Genomic DNA, 25,348 nt, shown 5'->3' with positions numbered 1-25,348 from the left:
GCACTGGCTGATCCTGCTCTGCCAAACATCCAGAAGAACAGCCCAGCAGGTAAAGGCTGGTATGGTCCAGGTGGGCACCAATGTTTAAAATGGTCACTCTCTCATTCTGGAGAAAGGGCCTAGCTTCTTAAAGCAAAGTAAAATTGATGGTTATTCAATTTCTTCTCATGGTCGAACTAAATTTAACTAAATAGACATATGTCTTTTTCAACCATACCATACCAGAGGCATATAAATGTATCCACTCAATAACAGTTTATTCAGTATTAGTGCCAAGTAAAACCACATTTGTTCACCCTTGAATGGTTTTATCTAGCAACACGCTTGGGAATCTATCAACATTTCTCTGCTGGTTATTTAGGGTTTAATACAGCTTTAACAATGGTGTCTACCTTATATAAAAAACGTAATCTTGCCACTCATCCAAGGTGTAAATAAATGTATTTATAGTACAGGATAAACCACTGGTGAGCCTACAGGAGCATATTTTTACCTCCAATTAAATGATTCATATTTTTATTTGGGCAGGGTTAGTAACATTTTACAGACTCCACTTCCCAGGGCATAAAACAAAACAAATTTGGAAGGGGAGTGGTTGGGGGAAAGGTGGTATGAAGCTAACCCTAACCCCCTTCTTATACCAGATATATTAAGAGGTATCGGATGCCTGACATATCTGGTGGATGCCTGTGCTACTGGACAAATAACCTGCACAGGCCATAGTAAGTGCACAGGAACGATCTGAACTGGCTCACTCCACTGCCGGGCTCAGCACTCTTTATGCCCACTTGCTTTAAGGTGGTATAAGAGGGGAAAGAGTCACAATTCCTGGGTGTGCACTGCGTAACCATACCTACTTGTTATTAGTAACAACAGGACTGTGACAAATGCATTCCAGTATTGTAGATTATCCAAATGCTGTCCTCACACTGCCGTTCTCTGTATTGAGCCACTTCTTGAAAGATAAGAGCACTGCAGTGTGAGGAAACACCCCCATGTCCAATTAAAATAGCTGGGAGGTTCATTGTAATAAATACAATACCAATACAAAATAACCAATACGAAAGCGGCATCTAATTTTATGAAAGAATAATAATTGTATTAATTTTAATAAACACAGGCACCTATGCACAGGCATGGTTTTCATATTCCAATGGATAAAGAGTCATTACTACAAGATGCTGGAAGTGCTGTGGAATTTTAGGCCACCATGAGCAGATATTCATCAATTTCTGACATAATAACATAAATCTGTTGCCGCTAGTTTAAAAAGCACAACTACTAGCATTCTTTGCAAAGCAAGTCACAACAATCAGTAGTGAATGGTGACATCTGTCCTCTGTAGAGGATGTACATGGGATGTAGGCTGATGTAAAGCAGGTAACACGCTAGTGGCAACAGAATTACTTTTAGGCTACATGCACACTGTGTGCTCGCTGCACCATAGCACGGCGGGCACACGGCAGCGCGGGGAGAGGAGGAGGAGGTGAGCGCAGCTCACATATGGGCCACGGCGCCGTAATACGGGAAAAGATAGGACATGTCCTATCTTTTCCCGGGCAACGGAGCGGTACGGTGCTGCACGAAGTGTATGGGGGACGTATATTGACCGTATATACGTCGGCCGTATATACGTCCCACATACAAGTGTGTGAATGCAGCCTTATACTGTATTTACATTAAAACAGAAGTGACTTACAAAATGGTTTAGTCTTAAACCGATTGATGTAAAATGTATGTAGGTACAATTCTCCAACCAACGAAGTTATCTACACTTCCCCAAGTAAAAAAAAAAAAATCCTATGTATCTTCTATCTATAGTAACAGATTACATACAAACCCTGTGTGGTCACACTTCCTTTTAAAAGTCATTTTTTTGCTTTCACCAGGTCAGAATGAAATAAGAAAACAGATAGAAGTGGGTACAATTTAAGGATAAGACACCAACATCAAAAAACAAAAAAGTCGATAGGTCTTATTTTTTTTAAATCATGACTTCCTGAAAAGCTACCTTTTTTTTTTACAAATACATTGAAAGAATCAAAAAATTGCTAACATTCAAATTGAATTTCATTAGTTTTTACAAGTTAAAAACCATTTTAGAAAACATTTCTAGGAAATCTATGGTGAACATCTCTGTTGCCCCTATTGGACCAGCATCTCTGCCAATAACTGATGGTCAGGTATTGATGCAGCGGAAGACATCTGTTCCAACATCTTCGGATCAAAGACATTAAGTGGCTTTTTTCTCTATTATAAGTGCAGAAATCTAATACAAGACAGGACAATCTAGAGAAAGAGGCATAAGCCAGGCAGATGGATACTCTAGAAGAGAGATAGAGAGCGGAGTACAAGGAGGAAAGAGTACCCCTCCTGATGAGAGGAGAATAAAAATACACCAAATTAATGTTCTGCCATCTACCAGCATTACAGGGACAATTTAGTGTCGTCTGCTGCAGCCTTTCTAAGAGCAATCCAAGCGGCTGTAAGAATTGATAACCTGCTCCAAAAGTACAATCCAATTCTGTGTGATAATGATTCTGCGGTCATGAGTCTGGACATCTTACAAGAACAACACATCTACAAACAAACAGAGCCTTGTTTGTCAGGAGAAACAACCAGAGAGGCTCTAAATGTTGTGCAAATGTTTTCGAGGTGAACGTCATGGCCATGTGCAAAGAATATACACAATCGCGAATACACAAATGAGGGGACAACACTAGTTGTTTCTTTGTTCTTTAGCATTGACAATTTATCAGATCACATAATTTGTTTCCTGTAGGAGGGGCATGGACATATAGACACTGATTTGAGAGGCTTAAAGAGGACCTGTCGCCAGATTTTGACCACCCTGACTAACAATGCCTGCTGATAGAGGGTTACAAGTCCTCCCTGTATCACCTAAAATTGCCAGCCGGTGGGGTGATGTACCTTACGTTTTTCTGATTTGTAAATTAGCTTTTGTGACTCATCTCTGGTCTTTGTGACTCTGCTCTCTGGCAGTGGACCACACCCCATTATTGTGACTGACAGCTCTGTGTCTCTTCACATCCCTGCTCTGCCTCCTTATACGTAGGGACTGTCTGCTGATAATCAACTACAGACATATAAAGCTCTTTGTACACATGGGAAATAATGTGTCAATTTTTTTTAAACTGTGCCTTGTGTAACATTCATGATATGTGACCAGCAACATCATTGCAGGTCCTTCAGCCATCTAAGAATAGCAAACTGTACACCATGTGTTTACATGATATCACAGCAGCCTCTATGGAGGATGGAGAAGAGTAGAAGTCCATGGAGGCTGCTGTGACTTCATGTGGTCAGATTCATGCATGGGGTACAGTTTGCTGTTAAGAGGCTAAAGTACCTGAGATGATGCCACTCTGGTCACATGACATGAACGTTGAACAGTAAGGAGGCATAAGGTATAGGGTGTATTAGATAGAAGGGGTCGGATGAACAGGACACACATCCCTATGATGCTAGGGAATGTAAGATAAAAGGTGATTTATGTGGATGTAAGCCAAACAATTTATAGCTAAAAGAATGGTGTCAGTCAGTTAGTAGAGCTCTATAGGAACCTGTCACTGGCTGTATATGTGCAAATGTGGTGACAGGTTCCCTTTAAGTAGAAGTAATAAACCTAAAATGTCAAAATTGGTAACTGTAACAAAATTAGAGAGCTAAATAATGGTAAAGGGGATAATCCTAGCCAAGCAAAGATATAAAATATACAAATCATGTATTTCATTGCAGGTGTTAAGACTTTGATGAAACCTACAAAACGCTCTTGTGTAACAGCACCATTGAAAGCTAAAATACAAGAGGCTGCAGAACAGACATTGAGCACCTCCAAATCATCTCCAGATGATCTTCAGAGACCATAAGAGATGGGTAGAGGAGATTTATCAACTCTTGCCAGAGAATAGCAGACATATTGCAGGCACATAATTAACTTTTGTTTGTACTGACAAGACTTCACCAACATCCAAAGGTTGCTATTCCCTAAAGGTGGCTGCCAGTCTCCTAAGCTGTATCATTCCCTAGAAGCTCTAGATTGCGCCTAATCTGTAGTGGGATCTTCGGGATGGAGTAGGTGGAACACACTCACTAAATATAGAATGAAGGACAGGGAGCTGAAGGAGTACATTGTGCTGCTCCTTCACTCTGGCCACCTACACCTAAAAGCAGGCCGTATACTACAAGTCAATACAGTCACTTACAAAGTGCCAAAGTCAATGGCTGTTCATATGGAGGACTATGAATGAAGCATTATATGCGGCCCTGACAACGATTGCTCTGTTCTTTTCCTAGCAATAAAACACAATTCATTTAGTGTGCAATAGCAAGACACAAGAGTCCTACTGCATGCGAGTGACATCACAAAGGTTGTTTTCCGATTATGTGTGTTCGCTTTTAATTACATTAGTTTGATTAGTTTTATTATTTCTCTTTAATTTATTTTTATATTTTACTGTGCATTGCGAAGGTTACGATGGGAAAAGTAATTTTTTTTGTAAAATGATTGATATTCAGCAGTAGTACACATTCTGAGCTTTACCGCTGTACTACAAAACATTATGGATGATGTGAATCTCCTACCAGCATACACACAAACTCCTCGTCTTCTGAGTATCACAACTTTGACTTGTGTGACAGGCATATTACATAGGAGAACATATCATGTGTGGAGGATGAATGCAGTACTGACCAGTATTGCCTCCCACACTATATATTGCCATGGATACATGACGTCCTGCTGATCTGAATTCAGAGCACTATCTAGGCTCCTGCTCATTTCTCTGACACGAGGAGCATAAAAATAGAAACAATACTCAATGCAATTCAGCTAATGCTGGAGCACTCGGGCTAGTGATGAGCCAGCATGCACACACATCCAGTCACGTACTACAGCTTTACTCCAACTTTCACATGGACCAATACATATATTTTCCCCATTATAAAAGAATTGTCAAGTAGTTGTACCAACTAGGCTACTTTCCCTGTCGAGGGAGAGGAGGAGGGGTGAGTGCTGCTCACTCTTCCCCTCTCCATAGCAATGCACGTCCACACATATGGGGAAAGATAGAGCATGTTCTTTCTTTTCTCCATGCACTGTACAGTAAAATTGTGCAGTCACCATAGCCATCTATAGGGACGTATATCCATCTATAAGCATGCAGTTGGATATAAGCTGTGTAAAGTAATAAATACTGAGGTAGATAGTTTAGCATTACAGGGGGATTTGTGGAAGCTTGAGGAGTGGGCAGAGAAATGGTTGATGAGGTTTAATGTAGATAAATGTAAAGTTATGCACTTGGGCCAGGGAAACAAAAAGTATAATTATGTTCTAAACAGTCAATTACTTGGTAAAACTGGAGCTGAAAAGGACTTGGGGGTATTGGTGGATGGTAAACTCAATTTTAGTGACCAAAGCCAGGCGGCTACTGCTAAAGCAAATAAAATTATGGGATGTATCAAGAGGAATAGATTCTCATGATAAAGACATAGTTTTGCCCTTATACAAATCCCTGGTCAGATCACACATGGAATATTGTGTACAGTTTTGGGCACCAGTGTATAAAAAGGATATGGTAGAGCTGGAACGGGTGCAGAGGAGAGCAACCAGGATTATTAGGGGAATGGGGGGATTAGAATACAATGACAGATTACAAAATTTGGGATTATTCAGTTTAGAAAAAAGACGACTGAGGGGAGACCTCATTACAATGTACAAATACAAGGACAGTACAAGGATCTCTCCAAAGATCTTTTTATACCTAGGCTTGTGACCAGGACAAGGGGGCATCCTCTGCGCCTGGAGGAGAGGCGATTTTACCTTCAACATAGACAAAGGTTCTTTACTGCAAGAGCAGTGAGACTATGGAACTCTCTGCCGCAGGAGGTTGTTATGGCGGACTCTATGTACATGTTCAAGAGAGGCCTGGATGCCTTTCTGGAGAGAAAAAATATCACGGGTTATGGGGATAAAACATTTATTTAATTCTTAAAGGTTGGACTTGATGGACTTGCGTCTTTTTCCAGCCTTATATACTATGATACTATGATACCCGGATAGTGTGAAAAGGGCCTTGACAAGTTATCCTCTACCCACAAGATAGCAGATAAAATTGATGAAATTCTGACTGCAGGGACCCCACCAATTACGGGAAGGGTTCTCCCAGTAATCTAGATAACGGGGGTCCCATTCTTACTAATGGGTTAAGTGGCAGGTGGATTCCATTGTATGGGAGTATCAGAAATTGGTGAGCACAGCACTCAATGTCTGGTACTCGTTTAGACATTGAATGGGAGTTCCAGAGATAGCCGAGTGCTGTGGTGTCACTCCTGTACTATTTAATGGAGTGGCAGGAGACATGCTTGTCCTGCTGCTCTACCCACTAAGAAGAATGAGGATCATCCGGATTGCTGGGGTCCACTTTGGTAAGGTTTCAGCAGTCAGATGCTCAATGATCATCTTGATATCCCCTGCCCTATGAATAGGGAATAACTAACTTTCTTGGTACAACCACTTTAAAGTACAACAGTAATGTATAAAAAACGTTTACCCAACTCTGCACTAAACCAAGAGAAGCAATTCTCTCATTTTAGCTTCTAGCAGATGGTTTATTACAAAAATGCTTTCCTGAAAGGCCTTAAGACCTAGAGTGATGTCACAAGTATAGGACTCATCACATGCTGTAGGTCATCCAATTGCAAACATGATTCATATGGAAGTCCTTAGTGCTCTGGCCTCAGCGCCCTTAGCTGATGTCACAAAGAGAATGTGCCACTCACTTCAGGAATAGCTGAATATGATTTTATTAGAAGGAATGATAGATATACCAGGCTGTATCCAAGACTAAAAAGAAGCCAGTAGTATGATACAGGTATTATTAGAATTGTTGCCAAAGGCTCTCCAGCTGTGCTAAAACTAATTTTTAGTCAGATGCTTTAAGTTTAGATCCTCAAATATCAGATAGTCATAACATATGCCTTAAATGTATGTGGCTGGCAATCCCTTTAATTCAGTACACACAATGATTTTTTAAAAAAGTGGTTCTAAAAGTAGGAAATGTATCTAGTTCCACCTTTGAGGCTCTGCTTCTGGTTAAAATTTACACCAGTCCCATGTTCATGTGCAGTTGAATCATATGCTGAACACAAGACCAGATGCATGCAGCTGTTTGCCTAAACAATTGTATATATCTGTCATTGACTGCCATTAAACATGAACAACATATTGCACGCTACACTTTTCTAAATACTGTAGTTTGGCAGCTGAATCTTGGCGAATCTTGGTGTATTGCTGGCTATTCATGCCAGAACAAACCAATTACAGTGTATATTTCCCAAAACGTGATCTGATGTGAGTGTTTAACCACATGCTACAATACACAGCACTGCTGCTTTGACCTACCCTTCAGTTTTTAAGGGGAGGAATGGGAGAGAAAAGGCTGGAGGGAAGAGACATCTGACAGGCTAGTACATTAGGAATATACCCAGCCATGTCAGTATTCAGTGGCATTGTCACCGACTCTTGTTATATAGCAGATATATTAGAGCGGAACATATATGGATCAATCTGCAATGCATCCACTACAGCCACAATACATTTCACAAATAGGTACTGACACATTGATTATTACTTGCTACATATTTCTGCTTGTGCTAAAAGGAATCAGATCAATGCGTTTATGGAACACATCATCCAACATGACATTGAAAAGGGGAAAACCAGCATGTTATATGTATCCAATAGACAGAACTCTCCTGTTTCCAGTTTAACTTCAAGGTAGTAAATGTAACTTCTTTCCAGAAACCACGCTATTGTGCATTGTGATAAGAGATCCTAGAATGTGCCCTCGCCAGCACTATGATACAGCAGATTTTCAGCTCAGCAAAGAGCAGAATACAGAGGTGGCTCTAAGATCACAGTCATTACACCTTTACAGCTGGTAGCATATAACACTATTGTCAGGATCTGAGGTAGTGGACCCTCCATACCACCGCGATGGCGTAAGCCGACACCTGGGAGCGGAGTCTAAGTGGCACCTGGTTTTCACCAGAACCCACCGCAAAGCGGGATGGACTTGCTGTGGTGTGGTACCACCAGTCGTGACTTTGTCCACGGTGGTGGCCAAGGCGAGGTACAAAGACGTGAGGCAGAATCGTGGTTGGGGACAGGCAGGAGGTCGAGACCTGTAGCACAGGATCAACGTCAGGTACAAAGCAGGAGGTCAGGACAGGCATCACGGAATCAAAGTCAGGAACGGAATCGGGGTCACAATGGGAAATCAGCAAACAGGCACTAGGCAACGACACAAGCTTTCTCTGAGGCATATAGCACAAAGATCCAGCAGGGAATGTTGGGAGAGGCCGGCTTTTATAGAATTCCTGGAAATGGCCAGCACCAATTAGATGTATAGATGTATCTGTATTATCATACCCCAAAATATCACTACCAATATCACTTGGAGCTGGTCCGGCTTTTTTACAGTCATAGATACATGAGTGGATCTCACACAACAATGACACACAGGCTGCAAACAATGGTCAATGGGTCCATTATTTGCGGTCCGATATAGCACATGTTCCTGTGCTGGCAGCATTAGAGAAATTATTTTCAACAACTATGTCTTACATAGAACACAATAGTCCAACAATGTTAATCTGAATGGTAACTACATTTCTTTTCCAGAGGCTGTGCATCCTCTCTACAAATGTTAGCTTTGCCGTGAAGAATGCAGCAGATTGAGGCTGCCTCAAATCCAACATAAAAAGAAAATAGCGCTCGGCACAATCCGAATTATAGCGATAACAATCGCAAACCAATCGCGGGGAGGTAATAGTCACTGCAGATAGACTCCGGTAATACAATCCTCTTCTAATAGCACTATTGGTGGTGCTCTGCTAAGGTGACGAACAGTCCAATAAATATCCAAAGAAGAAAGGATAAGCGGCACTCACCATTACTGTGCAATCGATATCTTTATTTCGGGTGCAAGTACGGGGAGGAGCGGGACCTGGCGACGAGTCGTTTCGCGCCTACTGGCGCATCATCAAGCCAATGACGTCACTCACCTGCGCCGCGCACAATTTATGCGCACGCGCCGGCGAGCGTTGCCATGGGAACAATATACATATGTCAAAGACACTAGTGAAAAACACGGTGAATATAAAAACAAAGATCAACTAGTTTAAAAACATTACATAATCATATGTATTCGCATTGGCAGATAGCAGAATAGATAATAAGCATCATTTTGTATTAAGCAGAGTATAGTTTTTTTGTATATGTCTTAATTCAGATAACCATCCAGGTGAGTATATCAGGCGGGATGCATTAAGGGGGGCAGCCTAATATTCTGAGGGGGCTTTTTAAAGGAACACACTGTAATAGTTTTTTTCATTCAATCCTAAAGTGCCCGTGGCATCGAAGGCGATAATCTGCCTACTTTCTTCTCTCAGCAGCCTTAAATTCCTATCTCCTCCAAGAGAATTAGTTTTAACTTGCAATAGCTGCATGGAGCGGTACGGTACATGTCATATCTTTCCCTGTGTGTACAGCCTGTATGCCGTGCATTTCTATGGAGAGGGGAGGGGTCACCCCTCCTCCTCTCCATGGCACCAGACATATAGCTGGGCGGGCATACGTTTGTGTAAGTGTAGCCTTATGGAAATAAATGTAAATGGAATTTCTGGAAATAAATGTAAAACATTATAAAATGTAGAATATACTTTTATTATTTGCTATTCTGTATGATGCAGTTACGTTTTTCTCAATAATTGCATCAAGTCTGGATAAATCCTATACGCGTTATCAGTCAGAATGCCAGGCTGATACATGGCACTGTGATGATTCCACTATAATAACAACCAACTGACCATTTAGACAGATCATGGATTTGAGGCAATACTAAATCAGGAGGAGCTATTTGTATCTATCTCTAAGCTTTGCCACTGTACACAAATCTAAAGGAAAACAAAAATAATATCACAAAATCTGCAATGCATAAAAGCAGCCAGCAACAAATTTAAAAGAGGTTTTCCAGTCCCTCATAAATTGTTTGAAACCCTGGAGGGGATACATAGTGATTTGATCTGGGAAAAGAGGAGTGCAAGGATTAGTACATCCTCTTTAAACTTCCCCCGGGAAGCAGGGGGATTGGGGGTTCCATACCTATTTGGTTATTTCCTTGCTATTATTGACCTTTTTAGCCTCTAGAAGGAATTGTAGCGCTTTTGTTAAACTTATTTCCCTTAGCCAGGGGGACAGGGACTCAATGTTTTCTGTTAGAGAGCGGGGAGTTAAGGGTTAATCAATATATGTTGGGCTGCATATAAAAAAATAATTGGTATTCAAGGGATTTTTTGGTTTACACCAATTTGGGGTAATTTTCACTTTAGGGAATTTAGTGCCATCGCAGACAGTGGGTACTGGATTCAAAAGGGAGTTAAGATTTTTTTCACAGATAATTACAAATTCTAACTTATGTGACTTTGAAGAGTTTAGCACTCGTTTTAGGGGATTTGACACTGGCTATTTTAAGTATTTTCAACTTCGGCACGCTTTTCAAACAGGTATAGGTAAACAATTTTTATCCAATAATATAGTATGTAAAAAGGGAATCTTCTTTATATAAGCAGATTATTTTGGGTTTGCAAAAATCACCCTTCTAAGAGAAAATGGCAGGAATTGTTGGGTACTCTGTCCACTGAGGCATGGGAAAGATGTTATAGTGGGGTAGCGTTGTCCTCCCTATCATGAAACCATTGAATGGTACAATTTAATTTTGTGCATTAGCTATATTATTCCCATAATCGGCTTTTTAGGATGAAATTGAAGGAGACCTTGAGTTGTCGTAGGTGCTCCCGAGAGAGTGCGTACTATTGGAGAGAGGTTATCGGTGGTACTCTGTTCTGTTCAGGTAGCACTTTTTGAGCTAAATAGCGATAACTTGAAGAAAAGATATGTTATATATAAAATCCTTTTCCTGACCTGGTTGATCATTGCAGGTAAATGGGGGAACCATTCATTCCATGAATTTGTGGCAGAGGTGCGAAAGTGTAAGCACTATGAAATTATAACAGCTAAACGAAATGGGTTTGTGGAAAAATGGAGAAAAGATATGGATGGTTGGACAGCCCGAATTTCAAGACTGAGTTGTAGGCTTCTTTTTCCCTTTTTTTTTTTTTTTTCCTTCTTTCTTCTCCTCTCCGGGTGGCTGTGGGGGGTGGTTTTGGGGGGCATGGGTTATGCTTGTTTCTTTCTGGCATGGATTATTATTTGTCTAACTATACTGTATATTGATGGATTTCTAAAGATATGAGTTGATATATTTTCGTATTTGTATATGGCTAGATTTTTGGATACATACTAAAAAGATTTTCCAGAAATTCTTGAAAACCCACTGGGGCAGAGGTAACCCACATACATAAGCTCTCGTTTTCAGCATTGTGATGTCTTCAGCAGATTTGGCCTGCTGGGAAATCGGTGGTATCAGCGGCACCTCGAGACCTCACTCATGTAGTGACATGTCGGGTCCAATGAAGCGATTGGTCAAAGCATGAACCCCAATCCCCCAACGCTTTTGGCCCCAGGAAACTTTCACAAGACAGGATAAGCAATTTTAGGTTCCTACCTCTAGGTTCCCCACTGATGACACATATAGCGTTTTATTTTTTGTCATACAAGACTCTCATCATTTCTTCTTACACGTTACTGGTCACTTTCTGGTAAACTTTGTGTAGCAGTCTGTTGTCCACATCCAGACAGATTAAAATAGCATGTGAAACATTTTGTCTATTGCTGGGAGACATTTGATGCAAAAAAGATAACAGAAGCATCAGTTCAGGGGCGTAAATAGGAGAGGCAGGGCCTCATGTAGATTTCTGAATGAGGCCCCACTTACCCCAAAAACAAATATACATACAGTATATACATACCATATGTACATACAGCATATGCACCCATGCAACATATAAACAGACATACAGCATATATACACCCAAAACCCCAGATGCCGGGCCCCCTGACACTATGGACCCCATAGCAGCCGCTATAGCTTCTACCCCTGTAGTTACACCCCGGATTAGTTATGGTATAGGTTTTTCTATGGGACTTCGCTACTGTGCCAAAGAGAATGGATGCAAGTAACCTTCTCATCCATGTAGCTAAATCTGGAGGAACTATTTCAGCCTTTTTTGTAAACTTACTAATTACAGTAAATCGGCCATGGAGATACCAATTACTATAAATAGAATTTATGAAAACACCAAGGTGTTCATTTGCATCTCCACATGCATCAGAATAAGAAGTTGGTATAAATGTAAAAGCTGATGACTGCTTCCATTAGCCATGACTCTTCCGGCCAGACAAGATTCCATTGTACCCATATTACAGTGACCCATCATCATCTACTAATGCAATTGTAAGACCTGGCAGGACTCCACCGAGTGTAGAGATGATAGTACATCCTGTGTACTGCTAGAAACAAACAGTCTAATTTTAGGATATGAGCTCTGCATCAGTAAATTCTATGACATCCACTAGCCTGGCCTTATAAACAATAAGACTTCAGCCTTGAAAGTATCTTGCCATCTCCCTGGGAATACTTACTGTACATTGAAAGGCATGTATTATACATGTGATGGCTTTGTCTTTAAACAAAGGCAGGAAAATACAGGTAAATGGTCTGGAGTATATATACAGAGGAATGGATAATCACTGAAGCCATTTCAAGTGATCACAAGCAAAAATAAATCTAATTTCTATAGTAATATATGCCATAGTTGCAAGGGGGATTGCCACATGTAGAGGTCAATATAAATTTGTAATACTTAGGAAAATACAGAGAAAGAAGAGGTTGTACTAGATCTAGCTGATCATGTGATGCTTGGGGCACATGCAACAGGGTGCACTGTGCTTAGTAAAAGAAAAAAAGATGTACACAGCTTATTTCACATATACAGGAGGTCACCTGACTTACAGACGACCCCTAGTTACAGACAGATCTCTCTGCCCACAGTGACCTCTGTTAAAGCTCTCTGGTTGCTTCATTGTAGTCCCGGGCTGCAATGATCAGCTGTAAGGTGTCTGTAATGACGTTTTATTGATAATCCTTGGTCCAATTACTGCAAAACATTTTGAAAATACAACTGTCACTGTGACAAAAATAAATTTTTTTGTCTAGATCTACATAAAGAACTCATCTTGTAAGTAACCCAGGGGCTGCCTGTAAATTTAAAGCAAAACTCCAGAAAGCTAAATCCTATCTGTCAACAAACAGAAAATTAGAATGACTTACAGAACTGGCACCATAAATTGGTCAACATTCGGGATAACTATCTTCTCCCTATATTGTCTACTATCTAGCGCTGTTCAGTTTCCTGTGCAATTGGGTCATGCTGTGAAAACAGGATTACCCTGCTGGCTGACAATATGCCCATGCTGAAGTCATGGCATGGATACAGTGATCGCTCATAACCCTTGCCCAAATTAAGTGGGACCCAACATAATAACGGATGAACTGTCTGAAGAATGTTTGAGAGGCTGGTAGTGCTGCTGAAATCATACATTTTTCAGCATTTTAAGGCATATTAAGAACACTTTTGGCAGGAGCCAGTATAAATGTGCTTGGCACTGGCAGAGCTTCAGCAGCTGTTTCAAGTCTCTATGGAGCATTGGGGCAGACGGTTCTCTGAACTTACAAAACTACTAGTGTAATACAGACACAGGCTGCTTACTGTATAGTAAGTCATCATTTCAGGACAGTGAGCAAATTATATTTTGGATCTACATTGGAAAGGATTGGTCAGCTTTATAGAAAAACTGATATTTTGCTTGGAAATCCCTAACCTTATGTCTGATGCTTCAAGTATCCCCCAAGCTCAAGAAAATGACTTGTAGAGGAATTCCCCAATTCTTGTTACCTCGAATCTAGACTATTAAGAAGGACTAGCAACGCTAGGCTGACAATACACATTTTTTGTAAAAGGGAATTGTCTCATATCATTAACATCTAGATCCCAAAACATTCTTTCTTACCAAACTATTTTTTTGGTGGCACACTTGTTGATTCTATTATCTGTAGTGTATTATGGGGCTAAGAGTGTTCTAGGCATAACCTGTACAAAGGTCACTGGGATGAGCTGTCATAACCTTTCACCACTGATGTGATCCTGTGTAATCTATATATAGAATGTGACATTCTGGGAAAAATGGGTTTATATTCCAAGACTGTAGCTGGACTTGGAGCAGGAGGGGGATGTCCTCACGCTTAGGTGTGAAGTATGGACTGCAATGCTACACTGCCCTGAGCAACTGCTGTAGCATGCTTCTCTTTGTATAATACAGCAGTCACTCAGAGCAGAGGAGAGGTGCTGTGGAATGTGTAGTTTTGGAATTGATGAAATATGCCCATTCACAAAGGAACAATATAAGGCAAAACCATACAGCAAGTCTATAGGAGACCAAGCCTACATACACATATCAGTGAGAACAGGTACAATGCACAACGCAGAGAAGTGACACACATCTTCCGTCATTGACTATTCAATCATCTCTTCTATTAATGAGGCTTTGGGGCTATCCGGAGATCATACTGACTCCAGAATATATAGGAAAGCGAAATCTAGGCCAAAAGCTAAATTTATACTCTGTAGACATTATGAGACAACAGGAGACTGAAATGACTGAATTAATATGCCAGCAGTGTATATTATATACTGTAACCCTCTACATACATGGCAAGTGGATTTCCCCTGCGTGCAGCCATTTTCACAATTCAGTCACTTAACAAAATACTAAAAGATTAGCACTGACCTCAGGGTCCTATAGAAGCAATAATGAAGACATCTGCCAGTGATGTTTTAATAAAGCCAAGGAGGCAATAAAGTGGTGCCCTGAAATCACATGGCTCATCTCCAGGCTGGGCACACTGTGCTGTCAGGAAGGGACACGACCGTCTTATTGGGGTAAAAATAACCTACTGTTCCACTTTGGAACAAAAGTCATTACAGAAGAAATGCAAAATAAGACAGTCTGTTACTGTTGAGATGTCTAGACGCAGAGGCCCTAACCTCAAAACTGAGGTTGCTATGGTCACAAACAAAACTGATTTGTCAAAATGAGTGCAAAGAAAAAAAATGGGCCAATGTCCTGGTACCAGAGAATCCACACTGAAGCTTTGATTCGTAATTTTCTAATAAAAGCAAATGTTTTATTTCCTTTTTCCCTAGTTATAGTCAACAGTACATAATGCATTCGACTTAAAACACAGGATTAGTTTTATCCTTTAAAGGGAACCTGTCACCCTGGACATCATTTTCACTAAAGATGGGTTGAATTAGCCCATTACAGCTGCATTACAAATATGTATTTCTGTTTTCTCTAAGCATTTGCATTAGAATACAGAATACAATAGAATTGTGTGTAATAACTTACCTTGCAACCAGACAGAATCCTCTGTGTAGTCCCAGGGCTGGGCTTTGGTTTGGGTGGATTTCAAAAGACAACATAAGACTTGTCTGTGCTGCAGACTGCTCAACTCCCCACCTTTGTGTTCCTGTACAGCTCCTCCATCTTGCTCCTTTACAGAGGTCACATCCTGGTGAGATGACATCAGTGATGGAGGGAGGAGCTGTACAGGAGCACAAAGTGGGGGGTGAGCAGTCTGCAGCACAGACAGGTCACATGTTTTGTGAAATGCGTCCAAACCAAAACCCAACCCCTGGGACTACACAGAGGATTCTGACAGGGTGCAAGACAAGTTAGAACACACAATTATATTGTAATGCAAATGCTAAGAGAAAGCAGGAAGGCATATTTACAGTGCAGCTGTAATGGTTTTTTGCAACCTGTTTTTAGTGAAAATGATGTCCCTGGTGACCGGTTCCCTTTAAAGAGAACCCGTCATGCAAAATAACCCCCCTAAACTAAATATATTTTCATAAACTGCCATTAGAGAGCATTGCCTCTATCCCTTCATTGTCCCTCTACATGCCTGTAAACCTAAGCAATGAGGTCCTAAAGCTGTATGCAAATGACCTGTGAAATGTACAATGAAGCATTAGCATATTCAAGCTGTCCACTCTATTCATGAGTGGGAGGCACAGCCACACCCCCAATGCATGACTGACAGCCTGTGTAATGATGTGAGGCTGTATAATGATGTGCTTCCTGGTGCTGGTGCCCCCTGCAGCCTGTGTGTGCATGTGTGTGTGTGTTTAGGAGAGATACAGCAGCTCCATGTTACAGCAGAACATGTCAGATTCATGTGCAGCTGATGTCTGTGTCTCTCACCTGTATATTAGGAGGATGCAGCATGTCAGCAGATGCAGCACACACACTAGCCATGCTTTACTATACATTACACACAGACATGAGCAGGGGGAGGAGAGGGGAGGGGTAACAGGAGTGACATCACTGCCTCTGACCATGTGACCAGCCTCATTTACATGATAAAAAATAGATGATTTTACAATGAATAATGTATGAAATAACTAGATAAAGGCTGGGATGGGATCCTTGTGAGCTGCTCCAACAGGTAGAGGTGACAGGACTAGTGACACAGACCTGATGACAGGTGTCCTTTAAGTAAGATTAGAAAATACATTTGAAAAAATTATATATACACATACATACACACATATATGACTGGGCTTTCAAGCTATATATCTTGGTGCGGTTTTACTGTGACAGATATTACATGACCAGGGAGCGGTAAACTGTGAAACTTCTTCTAGAATGACAGCAAGCAGAGGTCTAGAAGACTGTGAGGAATTGATAAAGAAAGTATATTGGAAAATTGTAAAACTGTACACAAACAAATATCAATTATTTGCTGAAAGTGGACACCGCCTTTAAGTAAAAGTGAATTGACTGTACTATTAGAGGTAGATACTTCAGGAACCCTTCTACATGTTTTACTGTTGATCTCCATGAACAGCTGCCAGCCATAATCTCAACATCCAGGCTCAGTGTGGATGATTAGAATAGTAAATACTTGCATACCAGTATTTTATACATGTAAAACCCATTTTATATACAAATATGTGCTGAAAAGCATTCCTTCCATGTTAACTATACACATTTTTCTGAATGGGAGAAAAACCGTTTGTGATGACAGGAAATATACCAGACAATTTGCAGGGCAGTAGCAAGAACTTCAAGCAATTCTACATTGTATGCATTCTCTCAGAGGTTGTAGTGGGAGTATTACTTCAGGCGCCTCTTTCCTGGGCTCTTATAACACCTAGAACCATGCTTTTGGTATCATCTTTAGGCCCCATGCACACTGACATATGCCCGTAGTGCTACGGCCGGAGGGCCATTCATCTGCCGCAATGAAGAGGAGGAGGGGTGACCCCTCCCTTCTCCATAGCGATCCACGGCGCACGGCCCGAAACACGGGGAAAGATAGGACACGTCCTATCTATTCCCTGGGTATGGAGCGGTAAAGTGCCACACGTGTGCCGTCTATGGGGGAAATAAGCTTGCGGGCGTACATACATCTCCCATACGTTCATGTGCATGGGGCCTAAAGACAAGAATCTCATCTTACAAAATGCATCAGGCTTGTAGTATTGTGATCTACAGAAACTGAGATACTAGCAGTTACATACATAGTTGGGAATTCAAGCTGCAGATAAATGTCTAGTTGTTGTAACTTACTGTATCTGACTGCTATCTGATATTCTTATTTTTTTTTATTTTTAAGACAATACCATATGCATGTGGTACTACATATGGGCACCCCCCTCCAGACTCTCAGCATCCCATGCAAACGAACATGCTTGGGGTGTGTAAAAGGACCCGGGTGCTGATCAGACCCCACAGACCGAACACAGTACAGTGGACAGAAGTCTGCATCATACAGAAACAGAATGCCAGCCCAGCTTCAGTGCTGTCATTGTAATCATTGTAACAATAATTCCTGTGCAGGTTGCCTAAACTCGGGCTCTTCACAACTATTCTCAGCTCATATGCATATGACTTTGCAGGTGATTTTTATTTATAAGCAAACAGATGTGTTTTAACATAAATAATTCTAGAAAAGGACACTTAATACCCTGACAATGGCCATATATGGCCATCTATTTTATGGACTACAACCTAAATGTCAATATAAAGCATTGGACTACATATGATGTCATACTGATACAACTGGAATTCTAAAATGTGAACAACTATTCCAAGAAATCAAACATATCATGTAGATTATCCGCAAAGTCTAAAAAAAATCAATTGATAAGTTTCACTCAAATAATATTCCTTATGGTAAAAACTATCAATACTTGATCATCTTCATTGACCAATAACGCAGTGGAATAATTGGTAAGGAAGAGGTTAGACATCTTCTCCCAGGAGGGATCCTTCTTATAGAGAATGTTTCCAGAGCTATTTTCCATCCTTCACAGGATATTACTGAATATGTAAGGCCAGTTTGAATGGTTTAAGTGTGTTTGGCTACACAGCCTACATCTGTTTACTATGTATAAGTTTGCTTTGCATTTACATCTTGCAGGAATAGACAAAACAAACCTATATGCAAAACTTAGAATATAGTAGGCTGGGCTATTTGTCTCAACATGGTACACTCTACTCCAGGTACCCGCACCATCTTACCCAAAACACAAAATGTGGATACCGTGAAATCTGAGTTCCCTCCTATAAAAACAGTTTAAAAAAATAAATAAAAGTTACTTTGGGAACACTGCCCAATTATGGTTAAATATAGTGATGTACGATCTATGGCAACAGCAGTTAAGTCACAGAATGACTAAGAACTAATACAGAAACCTTTACTTTTAGTCAGTGGAACAAACCTCTATAAAACAATTCTTCATAAGGCACATAAACTTGTACCATTACTTGGTCATCCTAGTTTATAAAGTGCTTCAGAGAAAATGACCAAGCTAAAGTTATAAGTAAGCCGTAAAACACACAGAAAGCCTATAAATGAAACCAAGCTGAATCACGTGTGACCTTATGTACTTCATTCACTGCTTTATGATGTCTTCTTGTCAATCACAAGAATGCAAGATAAGTCACATGTGTCCTGCTCTGTACAACTCATAGTCTGCTCGGCTAAAGGGCTGCGCATGGTATCAACTGTTTATATGTGTAGCCCTTGCAGAGGTGTAAGATTTAACATCCAATTTCTATCATGTGACCACTGATCTGCGAATGTGCTTTTCACACTTTGTTCAATGACATTAAAGGACATTTATCATCATATTGGTAGATGCTTACAACTCATCTCCCGTTCTGTGCCCATTGCCAGAAAACTTCTTTTTGTAGAACGGCCACATTTAGTAGAAATAACACTTTTTAAAATATGCAAAGCTAAGCGCTTCTTGCCTCCAACGATCAGTATTTTTTAATGCTCTCTGGCGGACTGGCTCTGCCTACACTGTGCTAACAGTAAAATCAGTACATATAACCTTATAAGCACACCCAAATATTTATAATAATTTTTTATTTCTATAGTGACATCAAATTCTGTAGCTATCTATGGGCTCATTTCAATAGGTAATTCTTGTAACTATTTGCCCATTTCTGGAAACCCAATCTCTCATTAGATAGGAATAGGTGCTGGATGTGAGAAATGCGTTGGCCAGCGGTGCTCCTTGGCCAGTGGCATGGCGTACATACATTCCAGACCTTGTGACACATACTTGTGTATTACAGCTTTGTTAGGTGCCCATAAGCAGCCACACCTTATGACAACATTTCCAGCCGGCCCTGTTTGCTCCTGTTACACTGGCAATTACTTAGTAGACAGCAATGTGTGACAGGCTGCTACCACACATACAGTATATAGATTGAAGTTTATGCCAGGAAAGGGGATGTCCACCGTCATTATAATGGTGGCATAATTATTATCATATAGTTCTATAATTACCACTGTTCTTACACTGAGTATTCAGGTCGGTCTTCCTATAAACAAGCCAGATCCCAAGGCCATGTTTTCATTCACCACGTTCTAGCTGTTTTGTTAGTTTTTTTGATCATGTTAAATAAAAGTTTGTGTGAAGATATGGCACAACTTTCTTTACTAACCCGTCCTGTGTCCTCCTTCCATCTGTCATCCAGCAACCAGAGGCCCCAAGCTTCAGGCTTTTCTGCAGTCCCATTCACCTTGGACTTTGTATATAAGATGACTGGGTCAAGCGACAGCACTTCTATTTAAAATTTGTTCTATTCCCTTAGGAAGAATGGCTTGATCATTATATAAGCATTTTACCTCATGTCACCCCACTCTTCCTCATAGACTGTAAGCTCTTGCGAGAAGGGACTTCACTCCTTTTGTTCCATATGAATCTTTGTACTCTGTCATGTTTTATTATATTGTCCAATATTATTTATAAAGCACTACGGAATATGATGGCGCTATATAAATAAAGATTATTACTACAACATAAACCCATAAATAAATGATATCCCCCATCCTAGAAGTCAGAACCTCACCAGTCATAAGGATTGAGGTCCCTCAAACCAGCAGAAGAATGGAGAAGCAATTGCACCGATTTCATTCTCTTTAGACTGTCAAAGCTCTGTACTCTGCCACGTTCCCACAAAAATCAATGGAGCAGCAGTTCACTGTGTGACCACCACTACTTTCAGACACGGGTACCAAGAATTTTTAATCTGGACCAATGTGGACATCAATAACTTCTAGGGTGCTGTGACACAATAGCGTTTTTATTCCATCTTGAAACAGAATCAGAACACACAGGCCATGGTCGATTACATATGCGCCTGAATGCAACACATGTGATTGGCAATCAGCACCCAGTGTCTTATATTGTCAAAATGCAAGACACAGGGTGCCAATTACCAATGTTTTCTCTCTTCTCTATATCTTGATCTTCCTTAAATTTACAGTAAGAAATTATAAAAAGTTGTGATTGTTTTTTGGCCATTGATTTTTTCTCTATACAGGCAGTCCCCGGGTTACGTACAAGATAGGGTCTGGAGCTTTGTTCTTAAGTTGAATTTGTATGCAAGTCGAAACTGTATATTTTATAATTGAAGTTCTAGACACATTTTTTTCTTTTGTCCCAATGATAATTGAAGTTTCAAAATTTTGGCTGTAATTGGACCAAGGATTATCAATAAAGCTTCATTACAGACACATTACAGCTGATCATTGCAGTCTGGGACTATAGTAAAGCATCCAGAGAGCTTTACCAGAGGTAACAGTGGGCGGAGGGGTCCGTCTGTAACTATGGGTTGTCTGTAAGTCGGGTGTCCTTAAGTAGGGGACCGCCTGTAGTACAGAACCACCAGAGACTCTGTGTGCCGCTATATGGTGCTCTGTCAGGTGGTGTAATATGGCAGAAGATGGAGAATGCCACAGAGATTATTACTTCTAGGCAGTGAAGCATCTCCTATCACCGTCTTCATATGGATTTGCCATGGTTTATCCCATTGAGTTTAATGTGTAATAAAATAAACATAGAAGGTAAAAGGCCTAAAACATGGTGTCATGCAGTGTTTACAGCTGTGAATTAAGCCAAAACACTTAACTCAGTATGCCAGATACTGAGCTAGTGTAATGTGCATGAAGACAACAATATCTTTACATGTAGCAAAAAACGACAAGTAAATATAGTCCATTTAATAATTTTAACATTAAAACCGCCGCACACAACTATGTTCAGTTCTGTTACGTACCAGCGAGTTTGAACCCGGAAACTCACTTTGCACGTGTTGGATTTACCGGACCGAGCCTAAAATGAATAAACTGAGCAGACATGCTGAGTTTAGAGATTGTAGGTTTGGTCTAGAAAATCCCATTAGCGCAGTGAGAGAGTTTGTCGGACTCACTTGTGGGCAGTAGGTTTCTAAAACAGCAGTCAGCAGTTTTAGGGGGTCAAAGTATTTGAAGAGACGCTGTTAACATAACCAGGTTTGGTGCCTGAAAACCAGCATCCAGCTTTATGTTGCTGGGTCCAAACAACTGTTTCCCTATTTTTAATAGCTTTATATTGCCAAAACCATTCTCAAGCCTAAATCTGCACAATTAAACAGCAATAATATTACCCCATTTGTCCCTGACCTTATGCACAGAAAGCATGGGTGCATAAACATTGTACAAAGGGCTAGTTCAGGACTACTTCTGGCAAATTGAAGGATGGGGTTTTGTTTCATTGAGGACGGAAAACAAGAAGCCTAGAAAACAGATTCTATGCAAAACCCACATTTACTAGAAGGAGTGCAGCCTGGCTGAACTGAATTCACTACATCATAGTGATTTATGATGGTGCGAGTCCCAGTATGACCCTGTATGCACTGTCCTCTACTCAGAGAATCATTTGAGTATGCTTACTGCCATGTGAACTGCCCCTTTATCTGTCCAAGCTTCACTCAAGTACAAATGTCCATACACATGGCGGACATTTAGCAGTGACAATTTCCCCTCAGAAGTGCAATAGGGCAGATTGAACATATACTTATCTATAATGGTGTCTGTTTGGTAATGGGGGTTTACAGCAGTAATACATAGGAGTGTAATACATGTATATTATGTTTGTGTGACATAGGTAATAACCATAGACTTTAGTACACAGCAATCTCCACATAGGATGTAAATGTCATTGCATTCTGTCAGACAAGTAAACAAGACTCCTATTTACACTCTACACACCACAATAAAGATTATCTGACAACAATAGCAGCCATTATTCTCTACAAAAAAGGAAAAAACAATCACTAGGTCATTTATAGAGCCATTATCACTGTGGTCACAGCTTATGACAGGGCGGATGTACAGGTAACATGGGGTGTATTATCGTTAATAGTACTACAGCCTAAAACAGTCTATCAATTACACAGCAGGTAGTAAAATATGGGAGCATGATAAATGAACAGGGATTACAAACCACACACATACACATATATATGTGTACACACCCACACACGTACATGTATAGAGGTGTCAGTCACACACCGTGCTGTGTACAGGGCCTGAACTGGCCGATGTCTGCAGCAGCAGGAGGGGGTACAGGTGGTACATGTTCACACAGTGCAACCTCAGAACTGCACCCAGCACAGGTGCCACACACTACTACCTGTGTGTATACAAATACAGATATACATACATACATAGACCTGAGGTATATATATATATATATATATATATATATATATATACACACACAATGATGAATCAATTCTTTAGCATCCACCCAGAGGCCATCTCTATGACATGATGTTGTTAGCGGTCAGTGTGCTGCTGCCCGGTGTCACACGGAGTGAGGAGCCGTGTGATGCTCCGCCGCCCCCTGCACACACTGATTTCTTCCCAGGTACAGTGAAGGGTTAATGGCTCCCATCATCATCATCATCCGCCGCCGTGCACTCACCGGTGTCTCGGTTGCTGTCCTCCCGTCACCCCTCAGTATCCCCCCGGTGCTTCTAGGATGGATGTACGGGATTCCCTGTGCTGCTCCCGCTCCGCCGCCCTCACAAATCCGGGTCACCTCCCGCCTTGCCGATCCGCCAGACAAGACAAGTAGGATCGGTGAGCGGAGCCGGCCGCACTGTCCCGACCACGGCGGAGGAGACGGACGGCAGATATCAGTGCTGTGTAGCGGGAGGAATGAGAAGAGGAAGTGAAGATGGCTGCTGGAGAGGAATTGAATGGCTTCACATCTCCCCCTCCCTCGGCGTGTGAGTCAGTGTGTGAGTGATCAGAGCTGCAGAGCTGCTGGGAGGAGGAGACAAGGCTCAGGCCGGGCACCTCACACCGAGCGGCCACAGGTGGTGGCACAGGGCAGCGCACCCGGGGACCACTGCCCATCCCCCACCGTCACCTTACTCCTTCCACCACAGGCAGCTCATTCATTTCCAGTAGTCAGGGCACTGAAGCAAGTGTACTGAACAGAGCATAGCATACAGCTGTGTCATGTAAGACACCTCTTCTCAATATGTATCTAGCAAATGAATAGTGACACCTCTGTCATGGATCCTGTCATGAAGAAAGCTTCAAAACTCTAAAGAAAACATCCATAGGGTCCATTTTTCCACTGGAAAATGCAGGGTCAAAATACATTGGCGCACCTTTACTAAGGTCCTTGCGCCAGTTTTCTGTCGGGCTTTGCACGTTCTTTTAGGTGCAAACTGCTTGCATCTGCATATAAGAAGTGTCTGCACCATATTTGTGTTGCATTCGACAGTTTTGCGACACGGTGCTAACCTCTTGGGATTTTGACAAGCATTTTGCTGCAATGTAATGTTGCCACTTTAGTTTGGAGAAATTGGAATTTTGTAATTTTCTGCTTGGATGGGGACCCACGTAGACAGACATTTTTAAGTCTCTCTAGATATGCTCAATAGGGTTCAAGATAGGGCTATATAGGATATTCACAGAGTTGTCCCTAAGGCCGGCGCCACACGTGGCGCTTTTGTCTGCGTTTGCAAACGCAAACGCAGACAAAGTCGCGCCCACCGGGGCGGGCCTCGGCCCGATCGCATCGGCGTTTCTATGGAAACGCCTGCGATCGGGAACGAGCCGCCGGTGTTTCGCGTTAATTTAACACGAAACACCGGCATCTCGTTCCCGATCGCAGGCGTTTCCATAGAAACGCCGATGCGATCGGGCCGAGGCCCGCCCCGGTAGGCGTGACTTTGTCTGCGTTTTCGTTTGCAAACGCAGACAAAAGCGCCACGTGTGGCGCCGGCCTAAGCCTTTCCTCTGTTATCCCCCATGTGAGCTTAGGATAATTGGGGCAGATTTTAACCCTTTCAGGACCTTGCCCTTTTTTGTTTTTTCATTTTCATTTTTCACTCCCCATGATCAAAAATCCATAACTTTTTTATTTTTCCATGTCCAGAGCTGTGTGACAACTTGTTTTCTGCGTAACAAATTACACTTCATAGAGATGGTATTTATTATTCCATGCCGTGTACTGGGAAGCGGGAAAAAAATTCCAAATGCAGTGAAATTGGTAAAAAAACGCATTTGTGCCGTTTTCTTGTGGGCTTGGATCTTACGGATTTCACTGTACACCCCAAATGACATGTCTACTTTATTCTTTGGGTCGGTGCGATTACGGGGATACCAAATTTATATAGGTTTTATAATGTTTTCCTACATTTAAAAAAATTAAAACCTCCTGTACAAAATTTTTTGGGGGGATTTTGCCATCTTCTGGCGCTAATAACTTTTTTATACTTTGGTGTACAGAGCTGTGGGTGGTGTCATTTTTTGCGGATTTTGATGACGTTTACAATGTTATCAATTTTAGGACTGTACGACCTTGTGATCACTTTTTATAGAATTTTTTTTTTAAATGACAAAAAAGTGCCATTTTCGACTTTGGGTGCAATTTT

General features: G+C 41.2%; 1 protein-coding gene across 1 annotated transcript in view; it reads right to left on the bottom strand.

The window, feature by feature from the left end:
- The window catches only part of CDC42SE2 (CDC42 small effector 2), a 58,077-nt gene extending 34,312 nt beyond the window's left edge, over window positions 1-23,765 (bottom strand). Inside the window, exon 1 of the mRNA XM_072150755.1 lies at window positions 23,380-23,765. The gene's annotated coding sequence lies outside the window, so the exon portion shown is untranslated. The remainder of the gene's footprint in view (window positions 1-23,379) is intronic.
- Between the last annotated feature and the right edge of the window lie 1,583 nt (window positions 23,766-25,348).

The sequence above is a fragment of the Engystomops pustulosus genome, chromosome 1, assembly GCF_040894005.1.
Source record: "Engystomops pustulosus chromosome 1, aEngPut4.maternal, whole genome shotgun sequence".
Taxonomy (NCBI): Eukaryota; Metazoa; Chordata; class Amphibia; order Anura; family Leptodactylidae; genus Engystomops; species Engystomops pustulosus.
The sequence above is the reverse complement of the archived record's forward strand: the minus strand, read 5'-3'. Positions and strand labels throughout refer to the sequence as shown.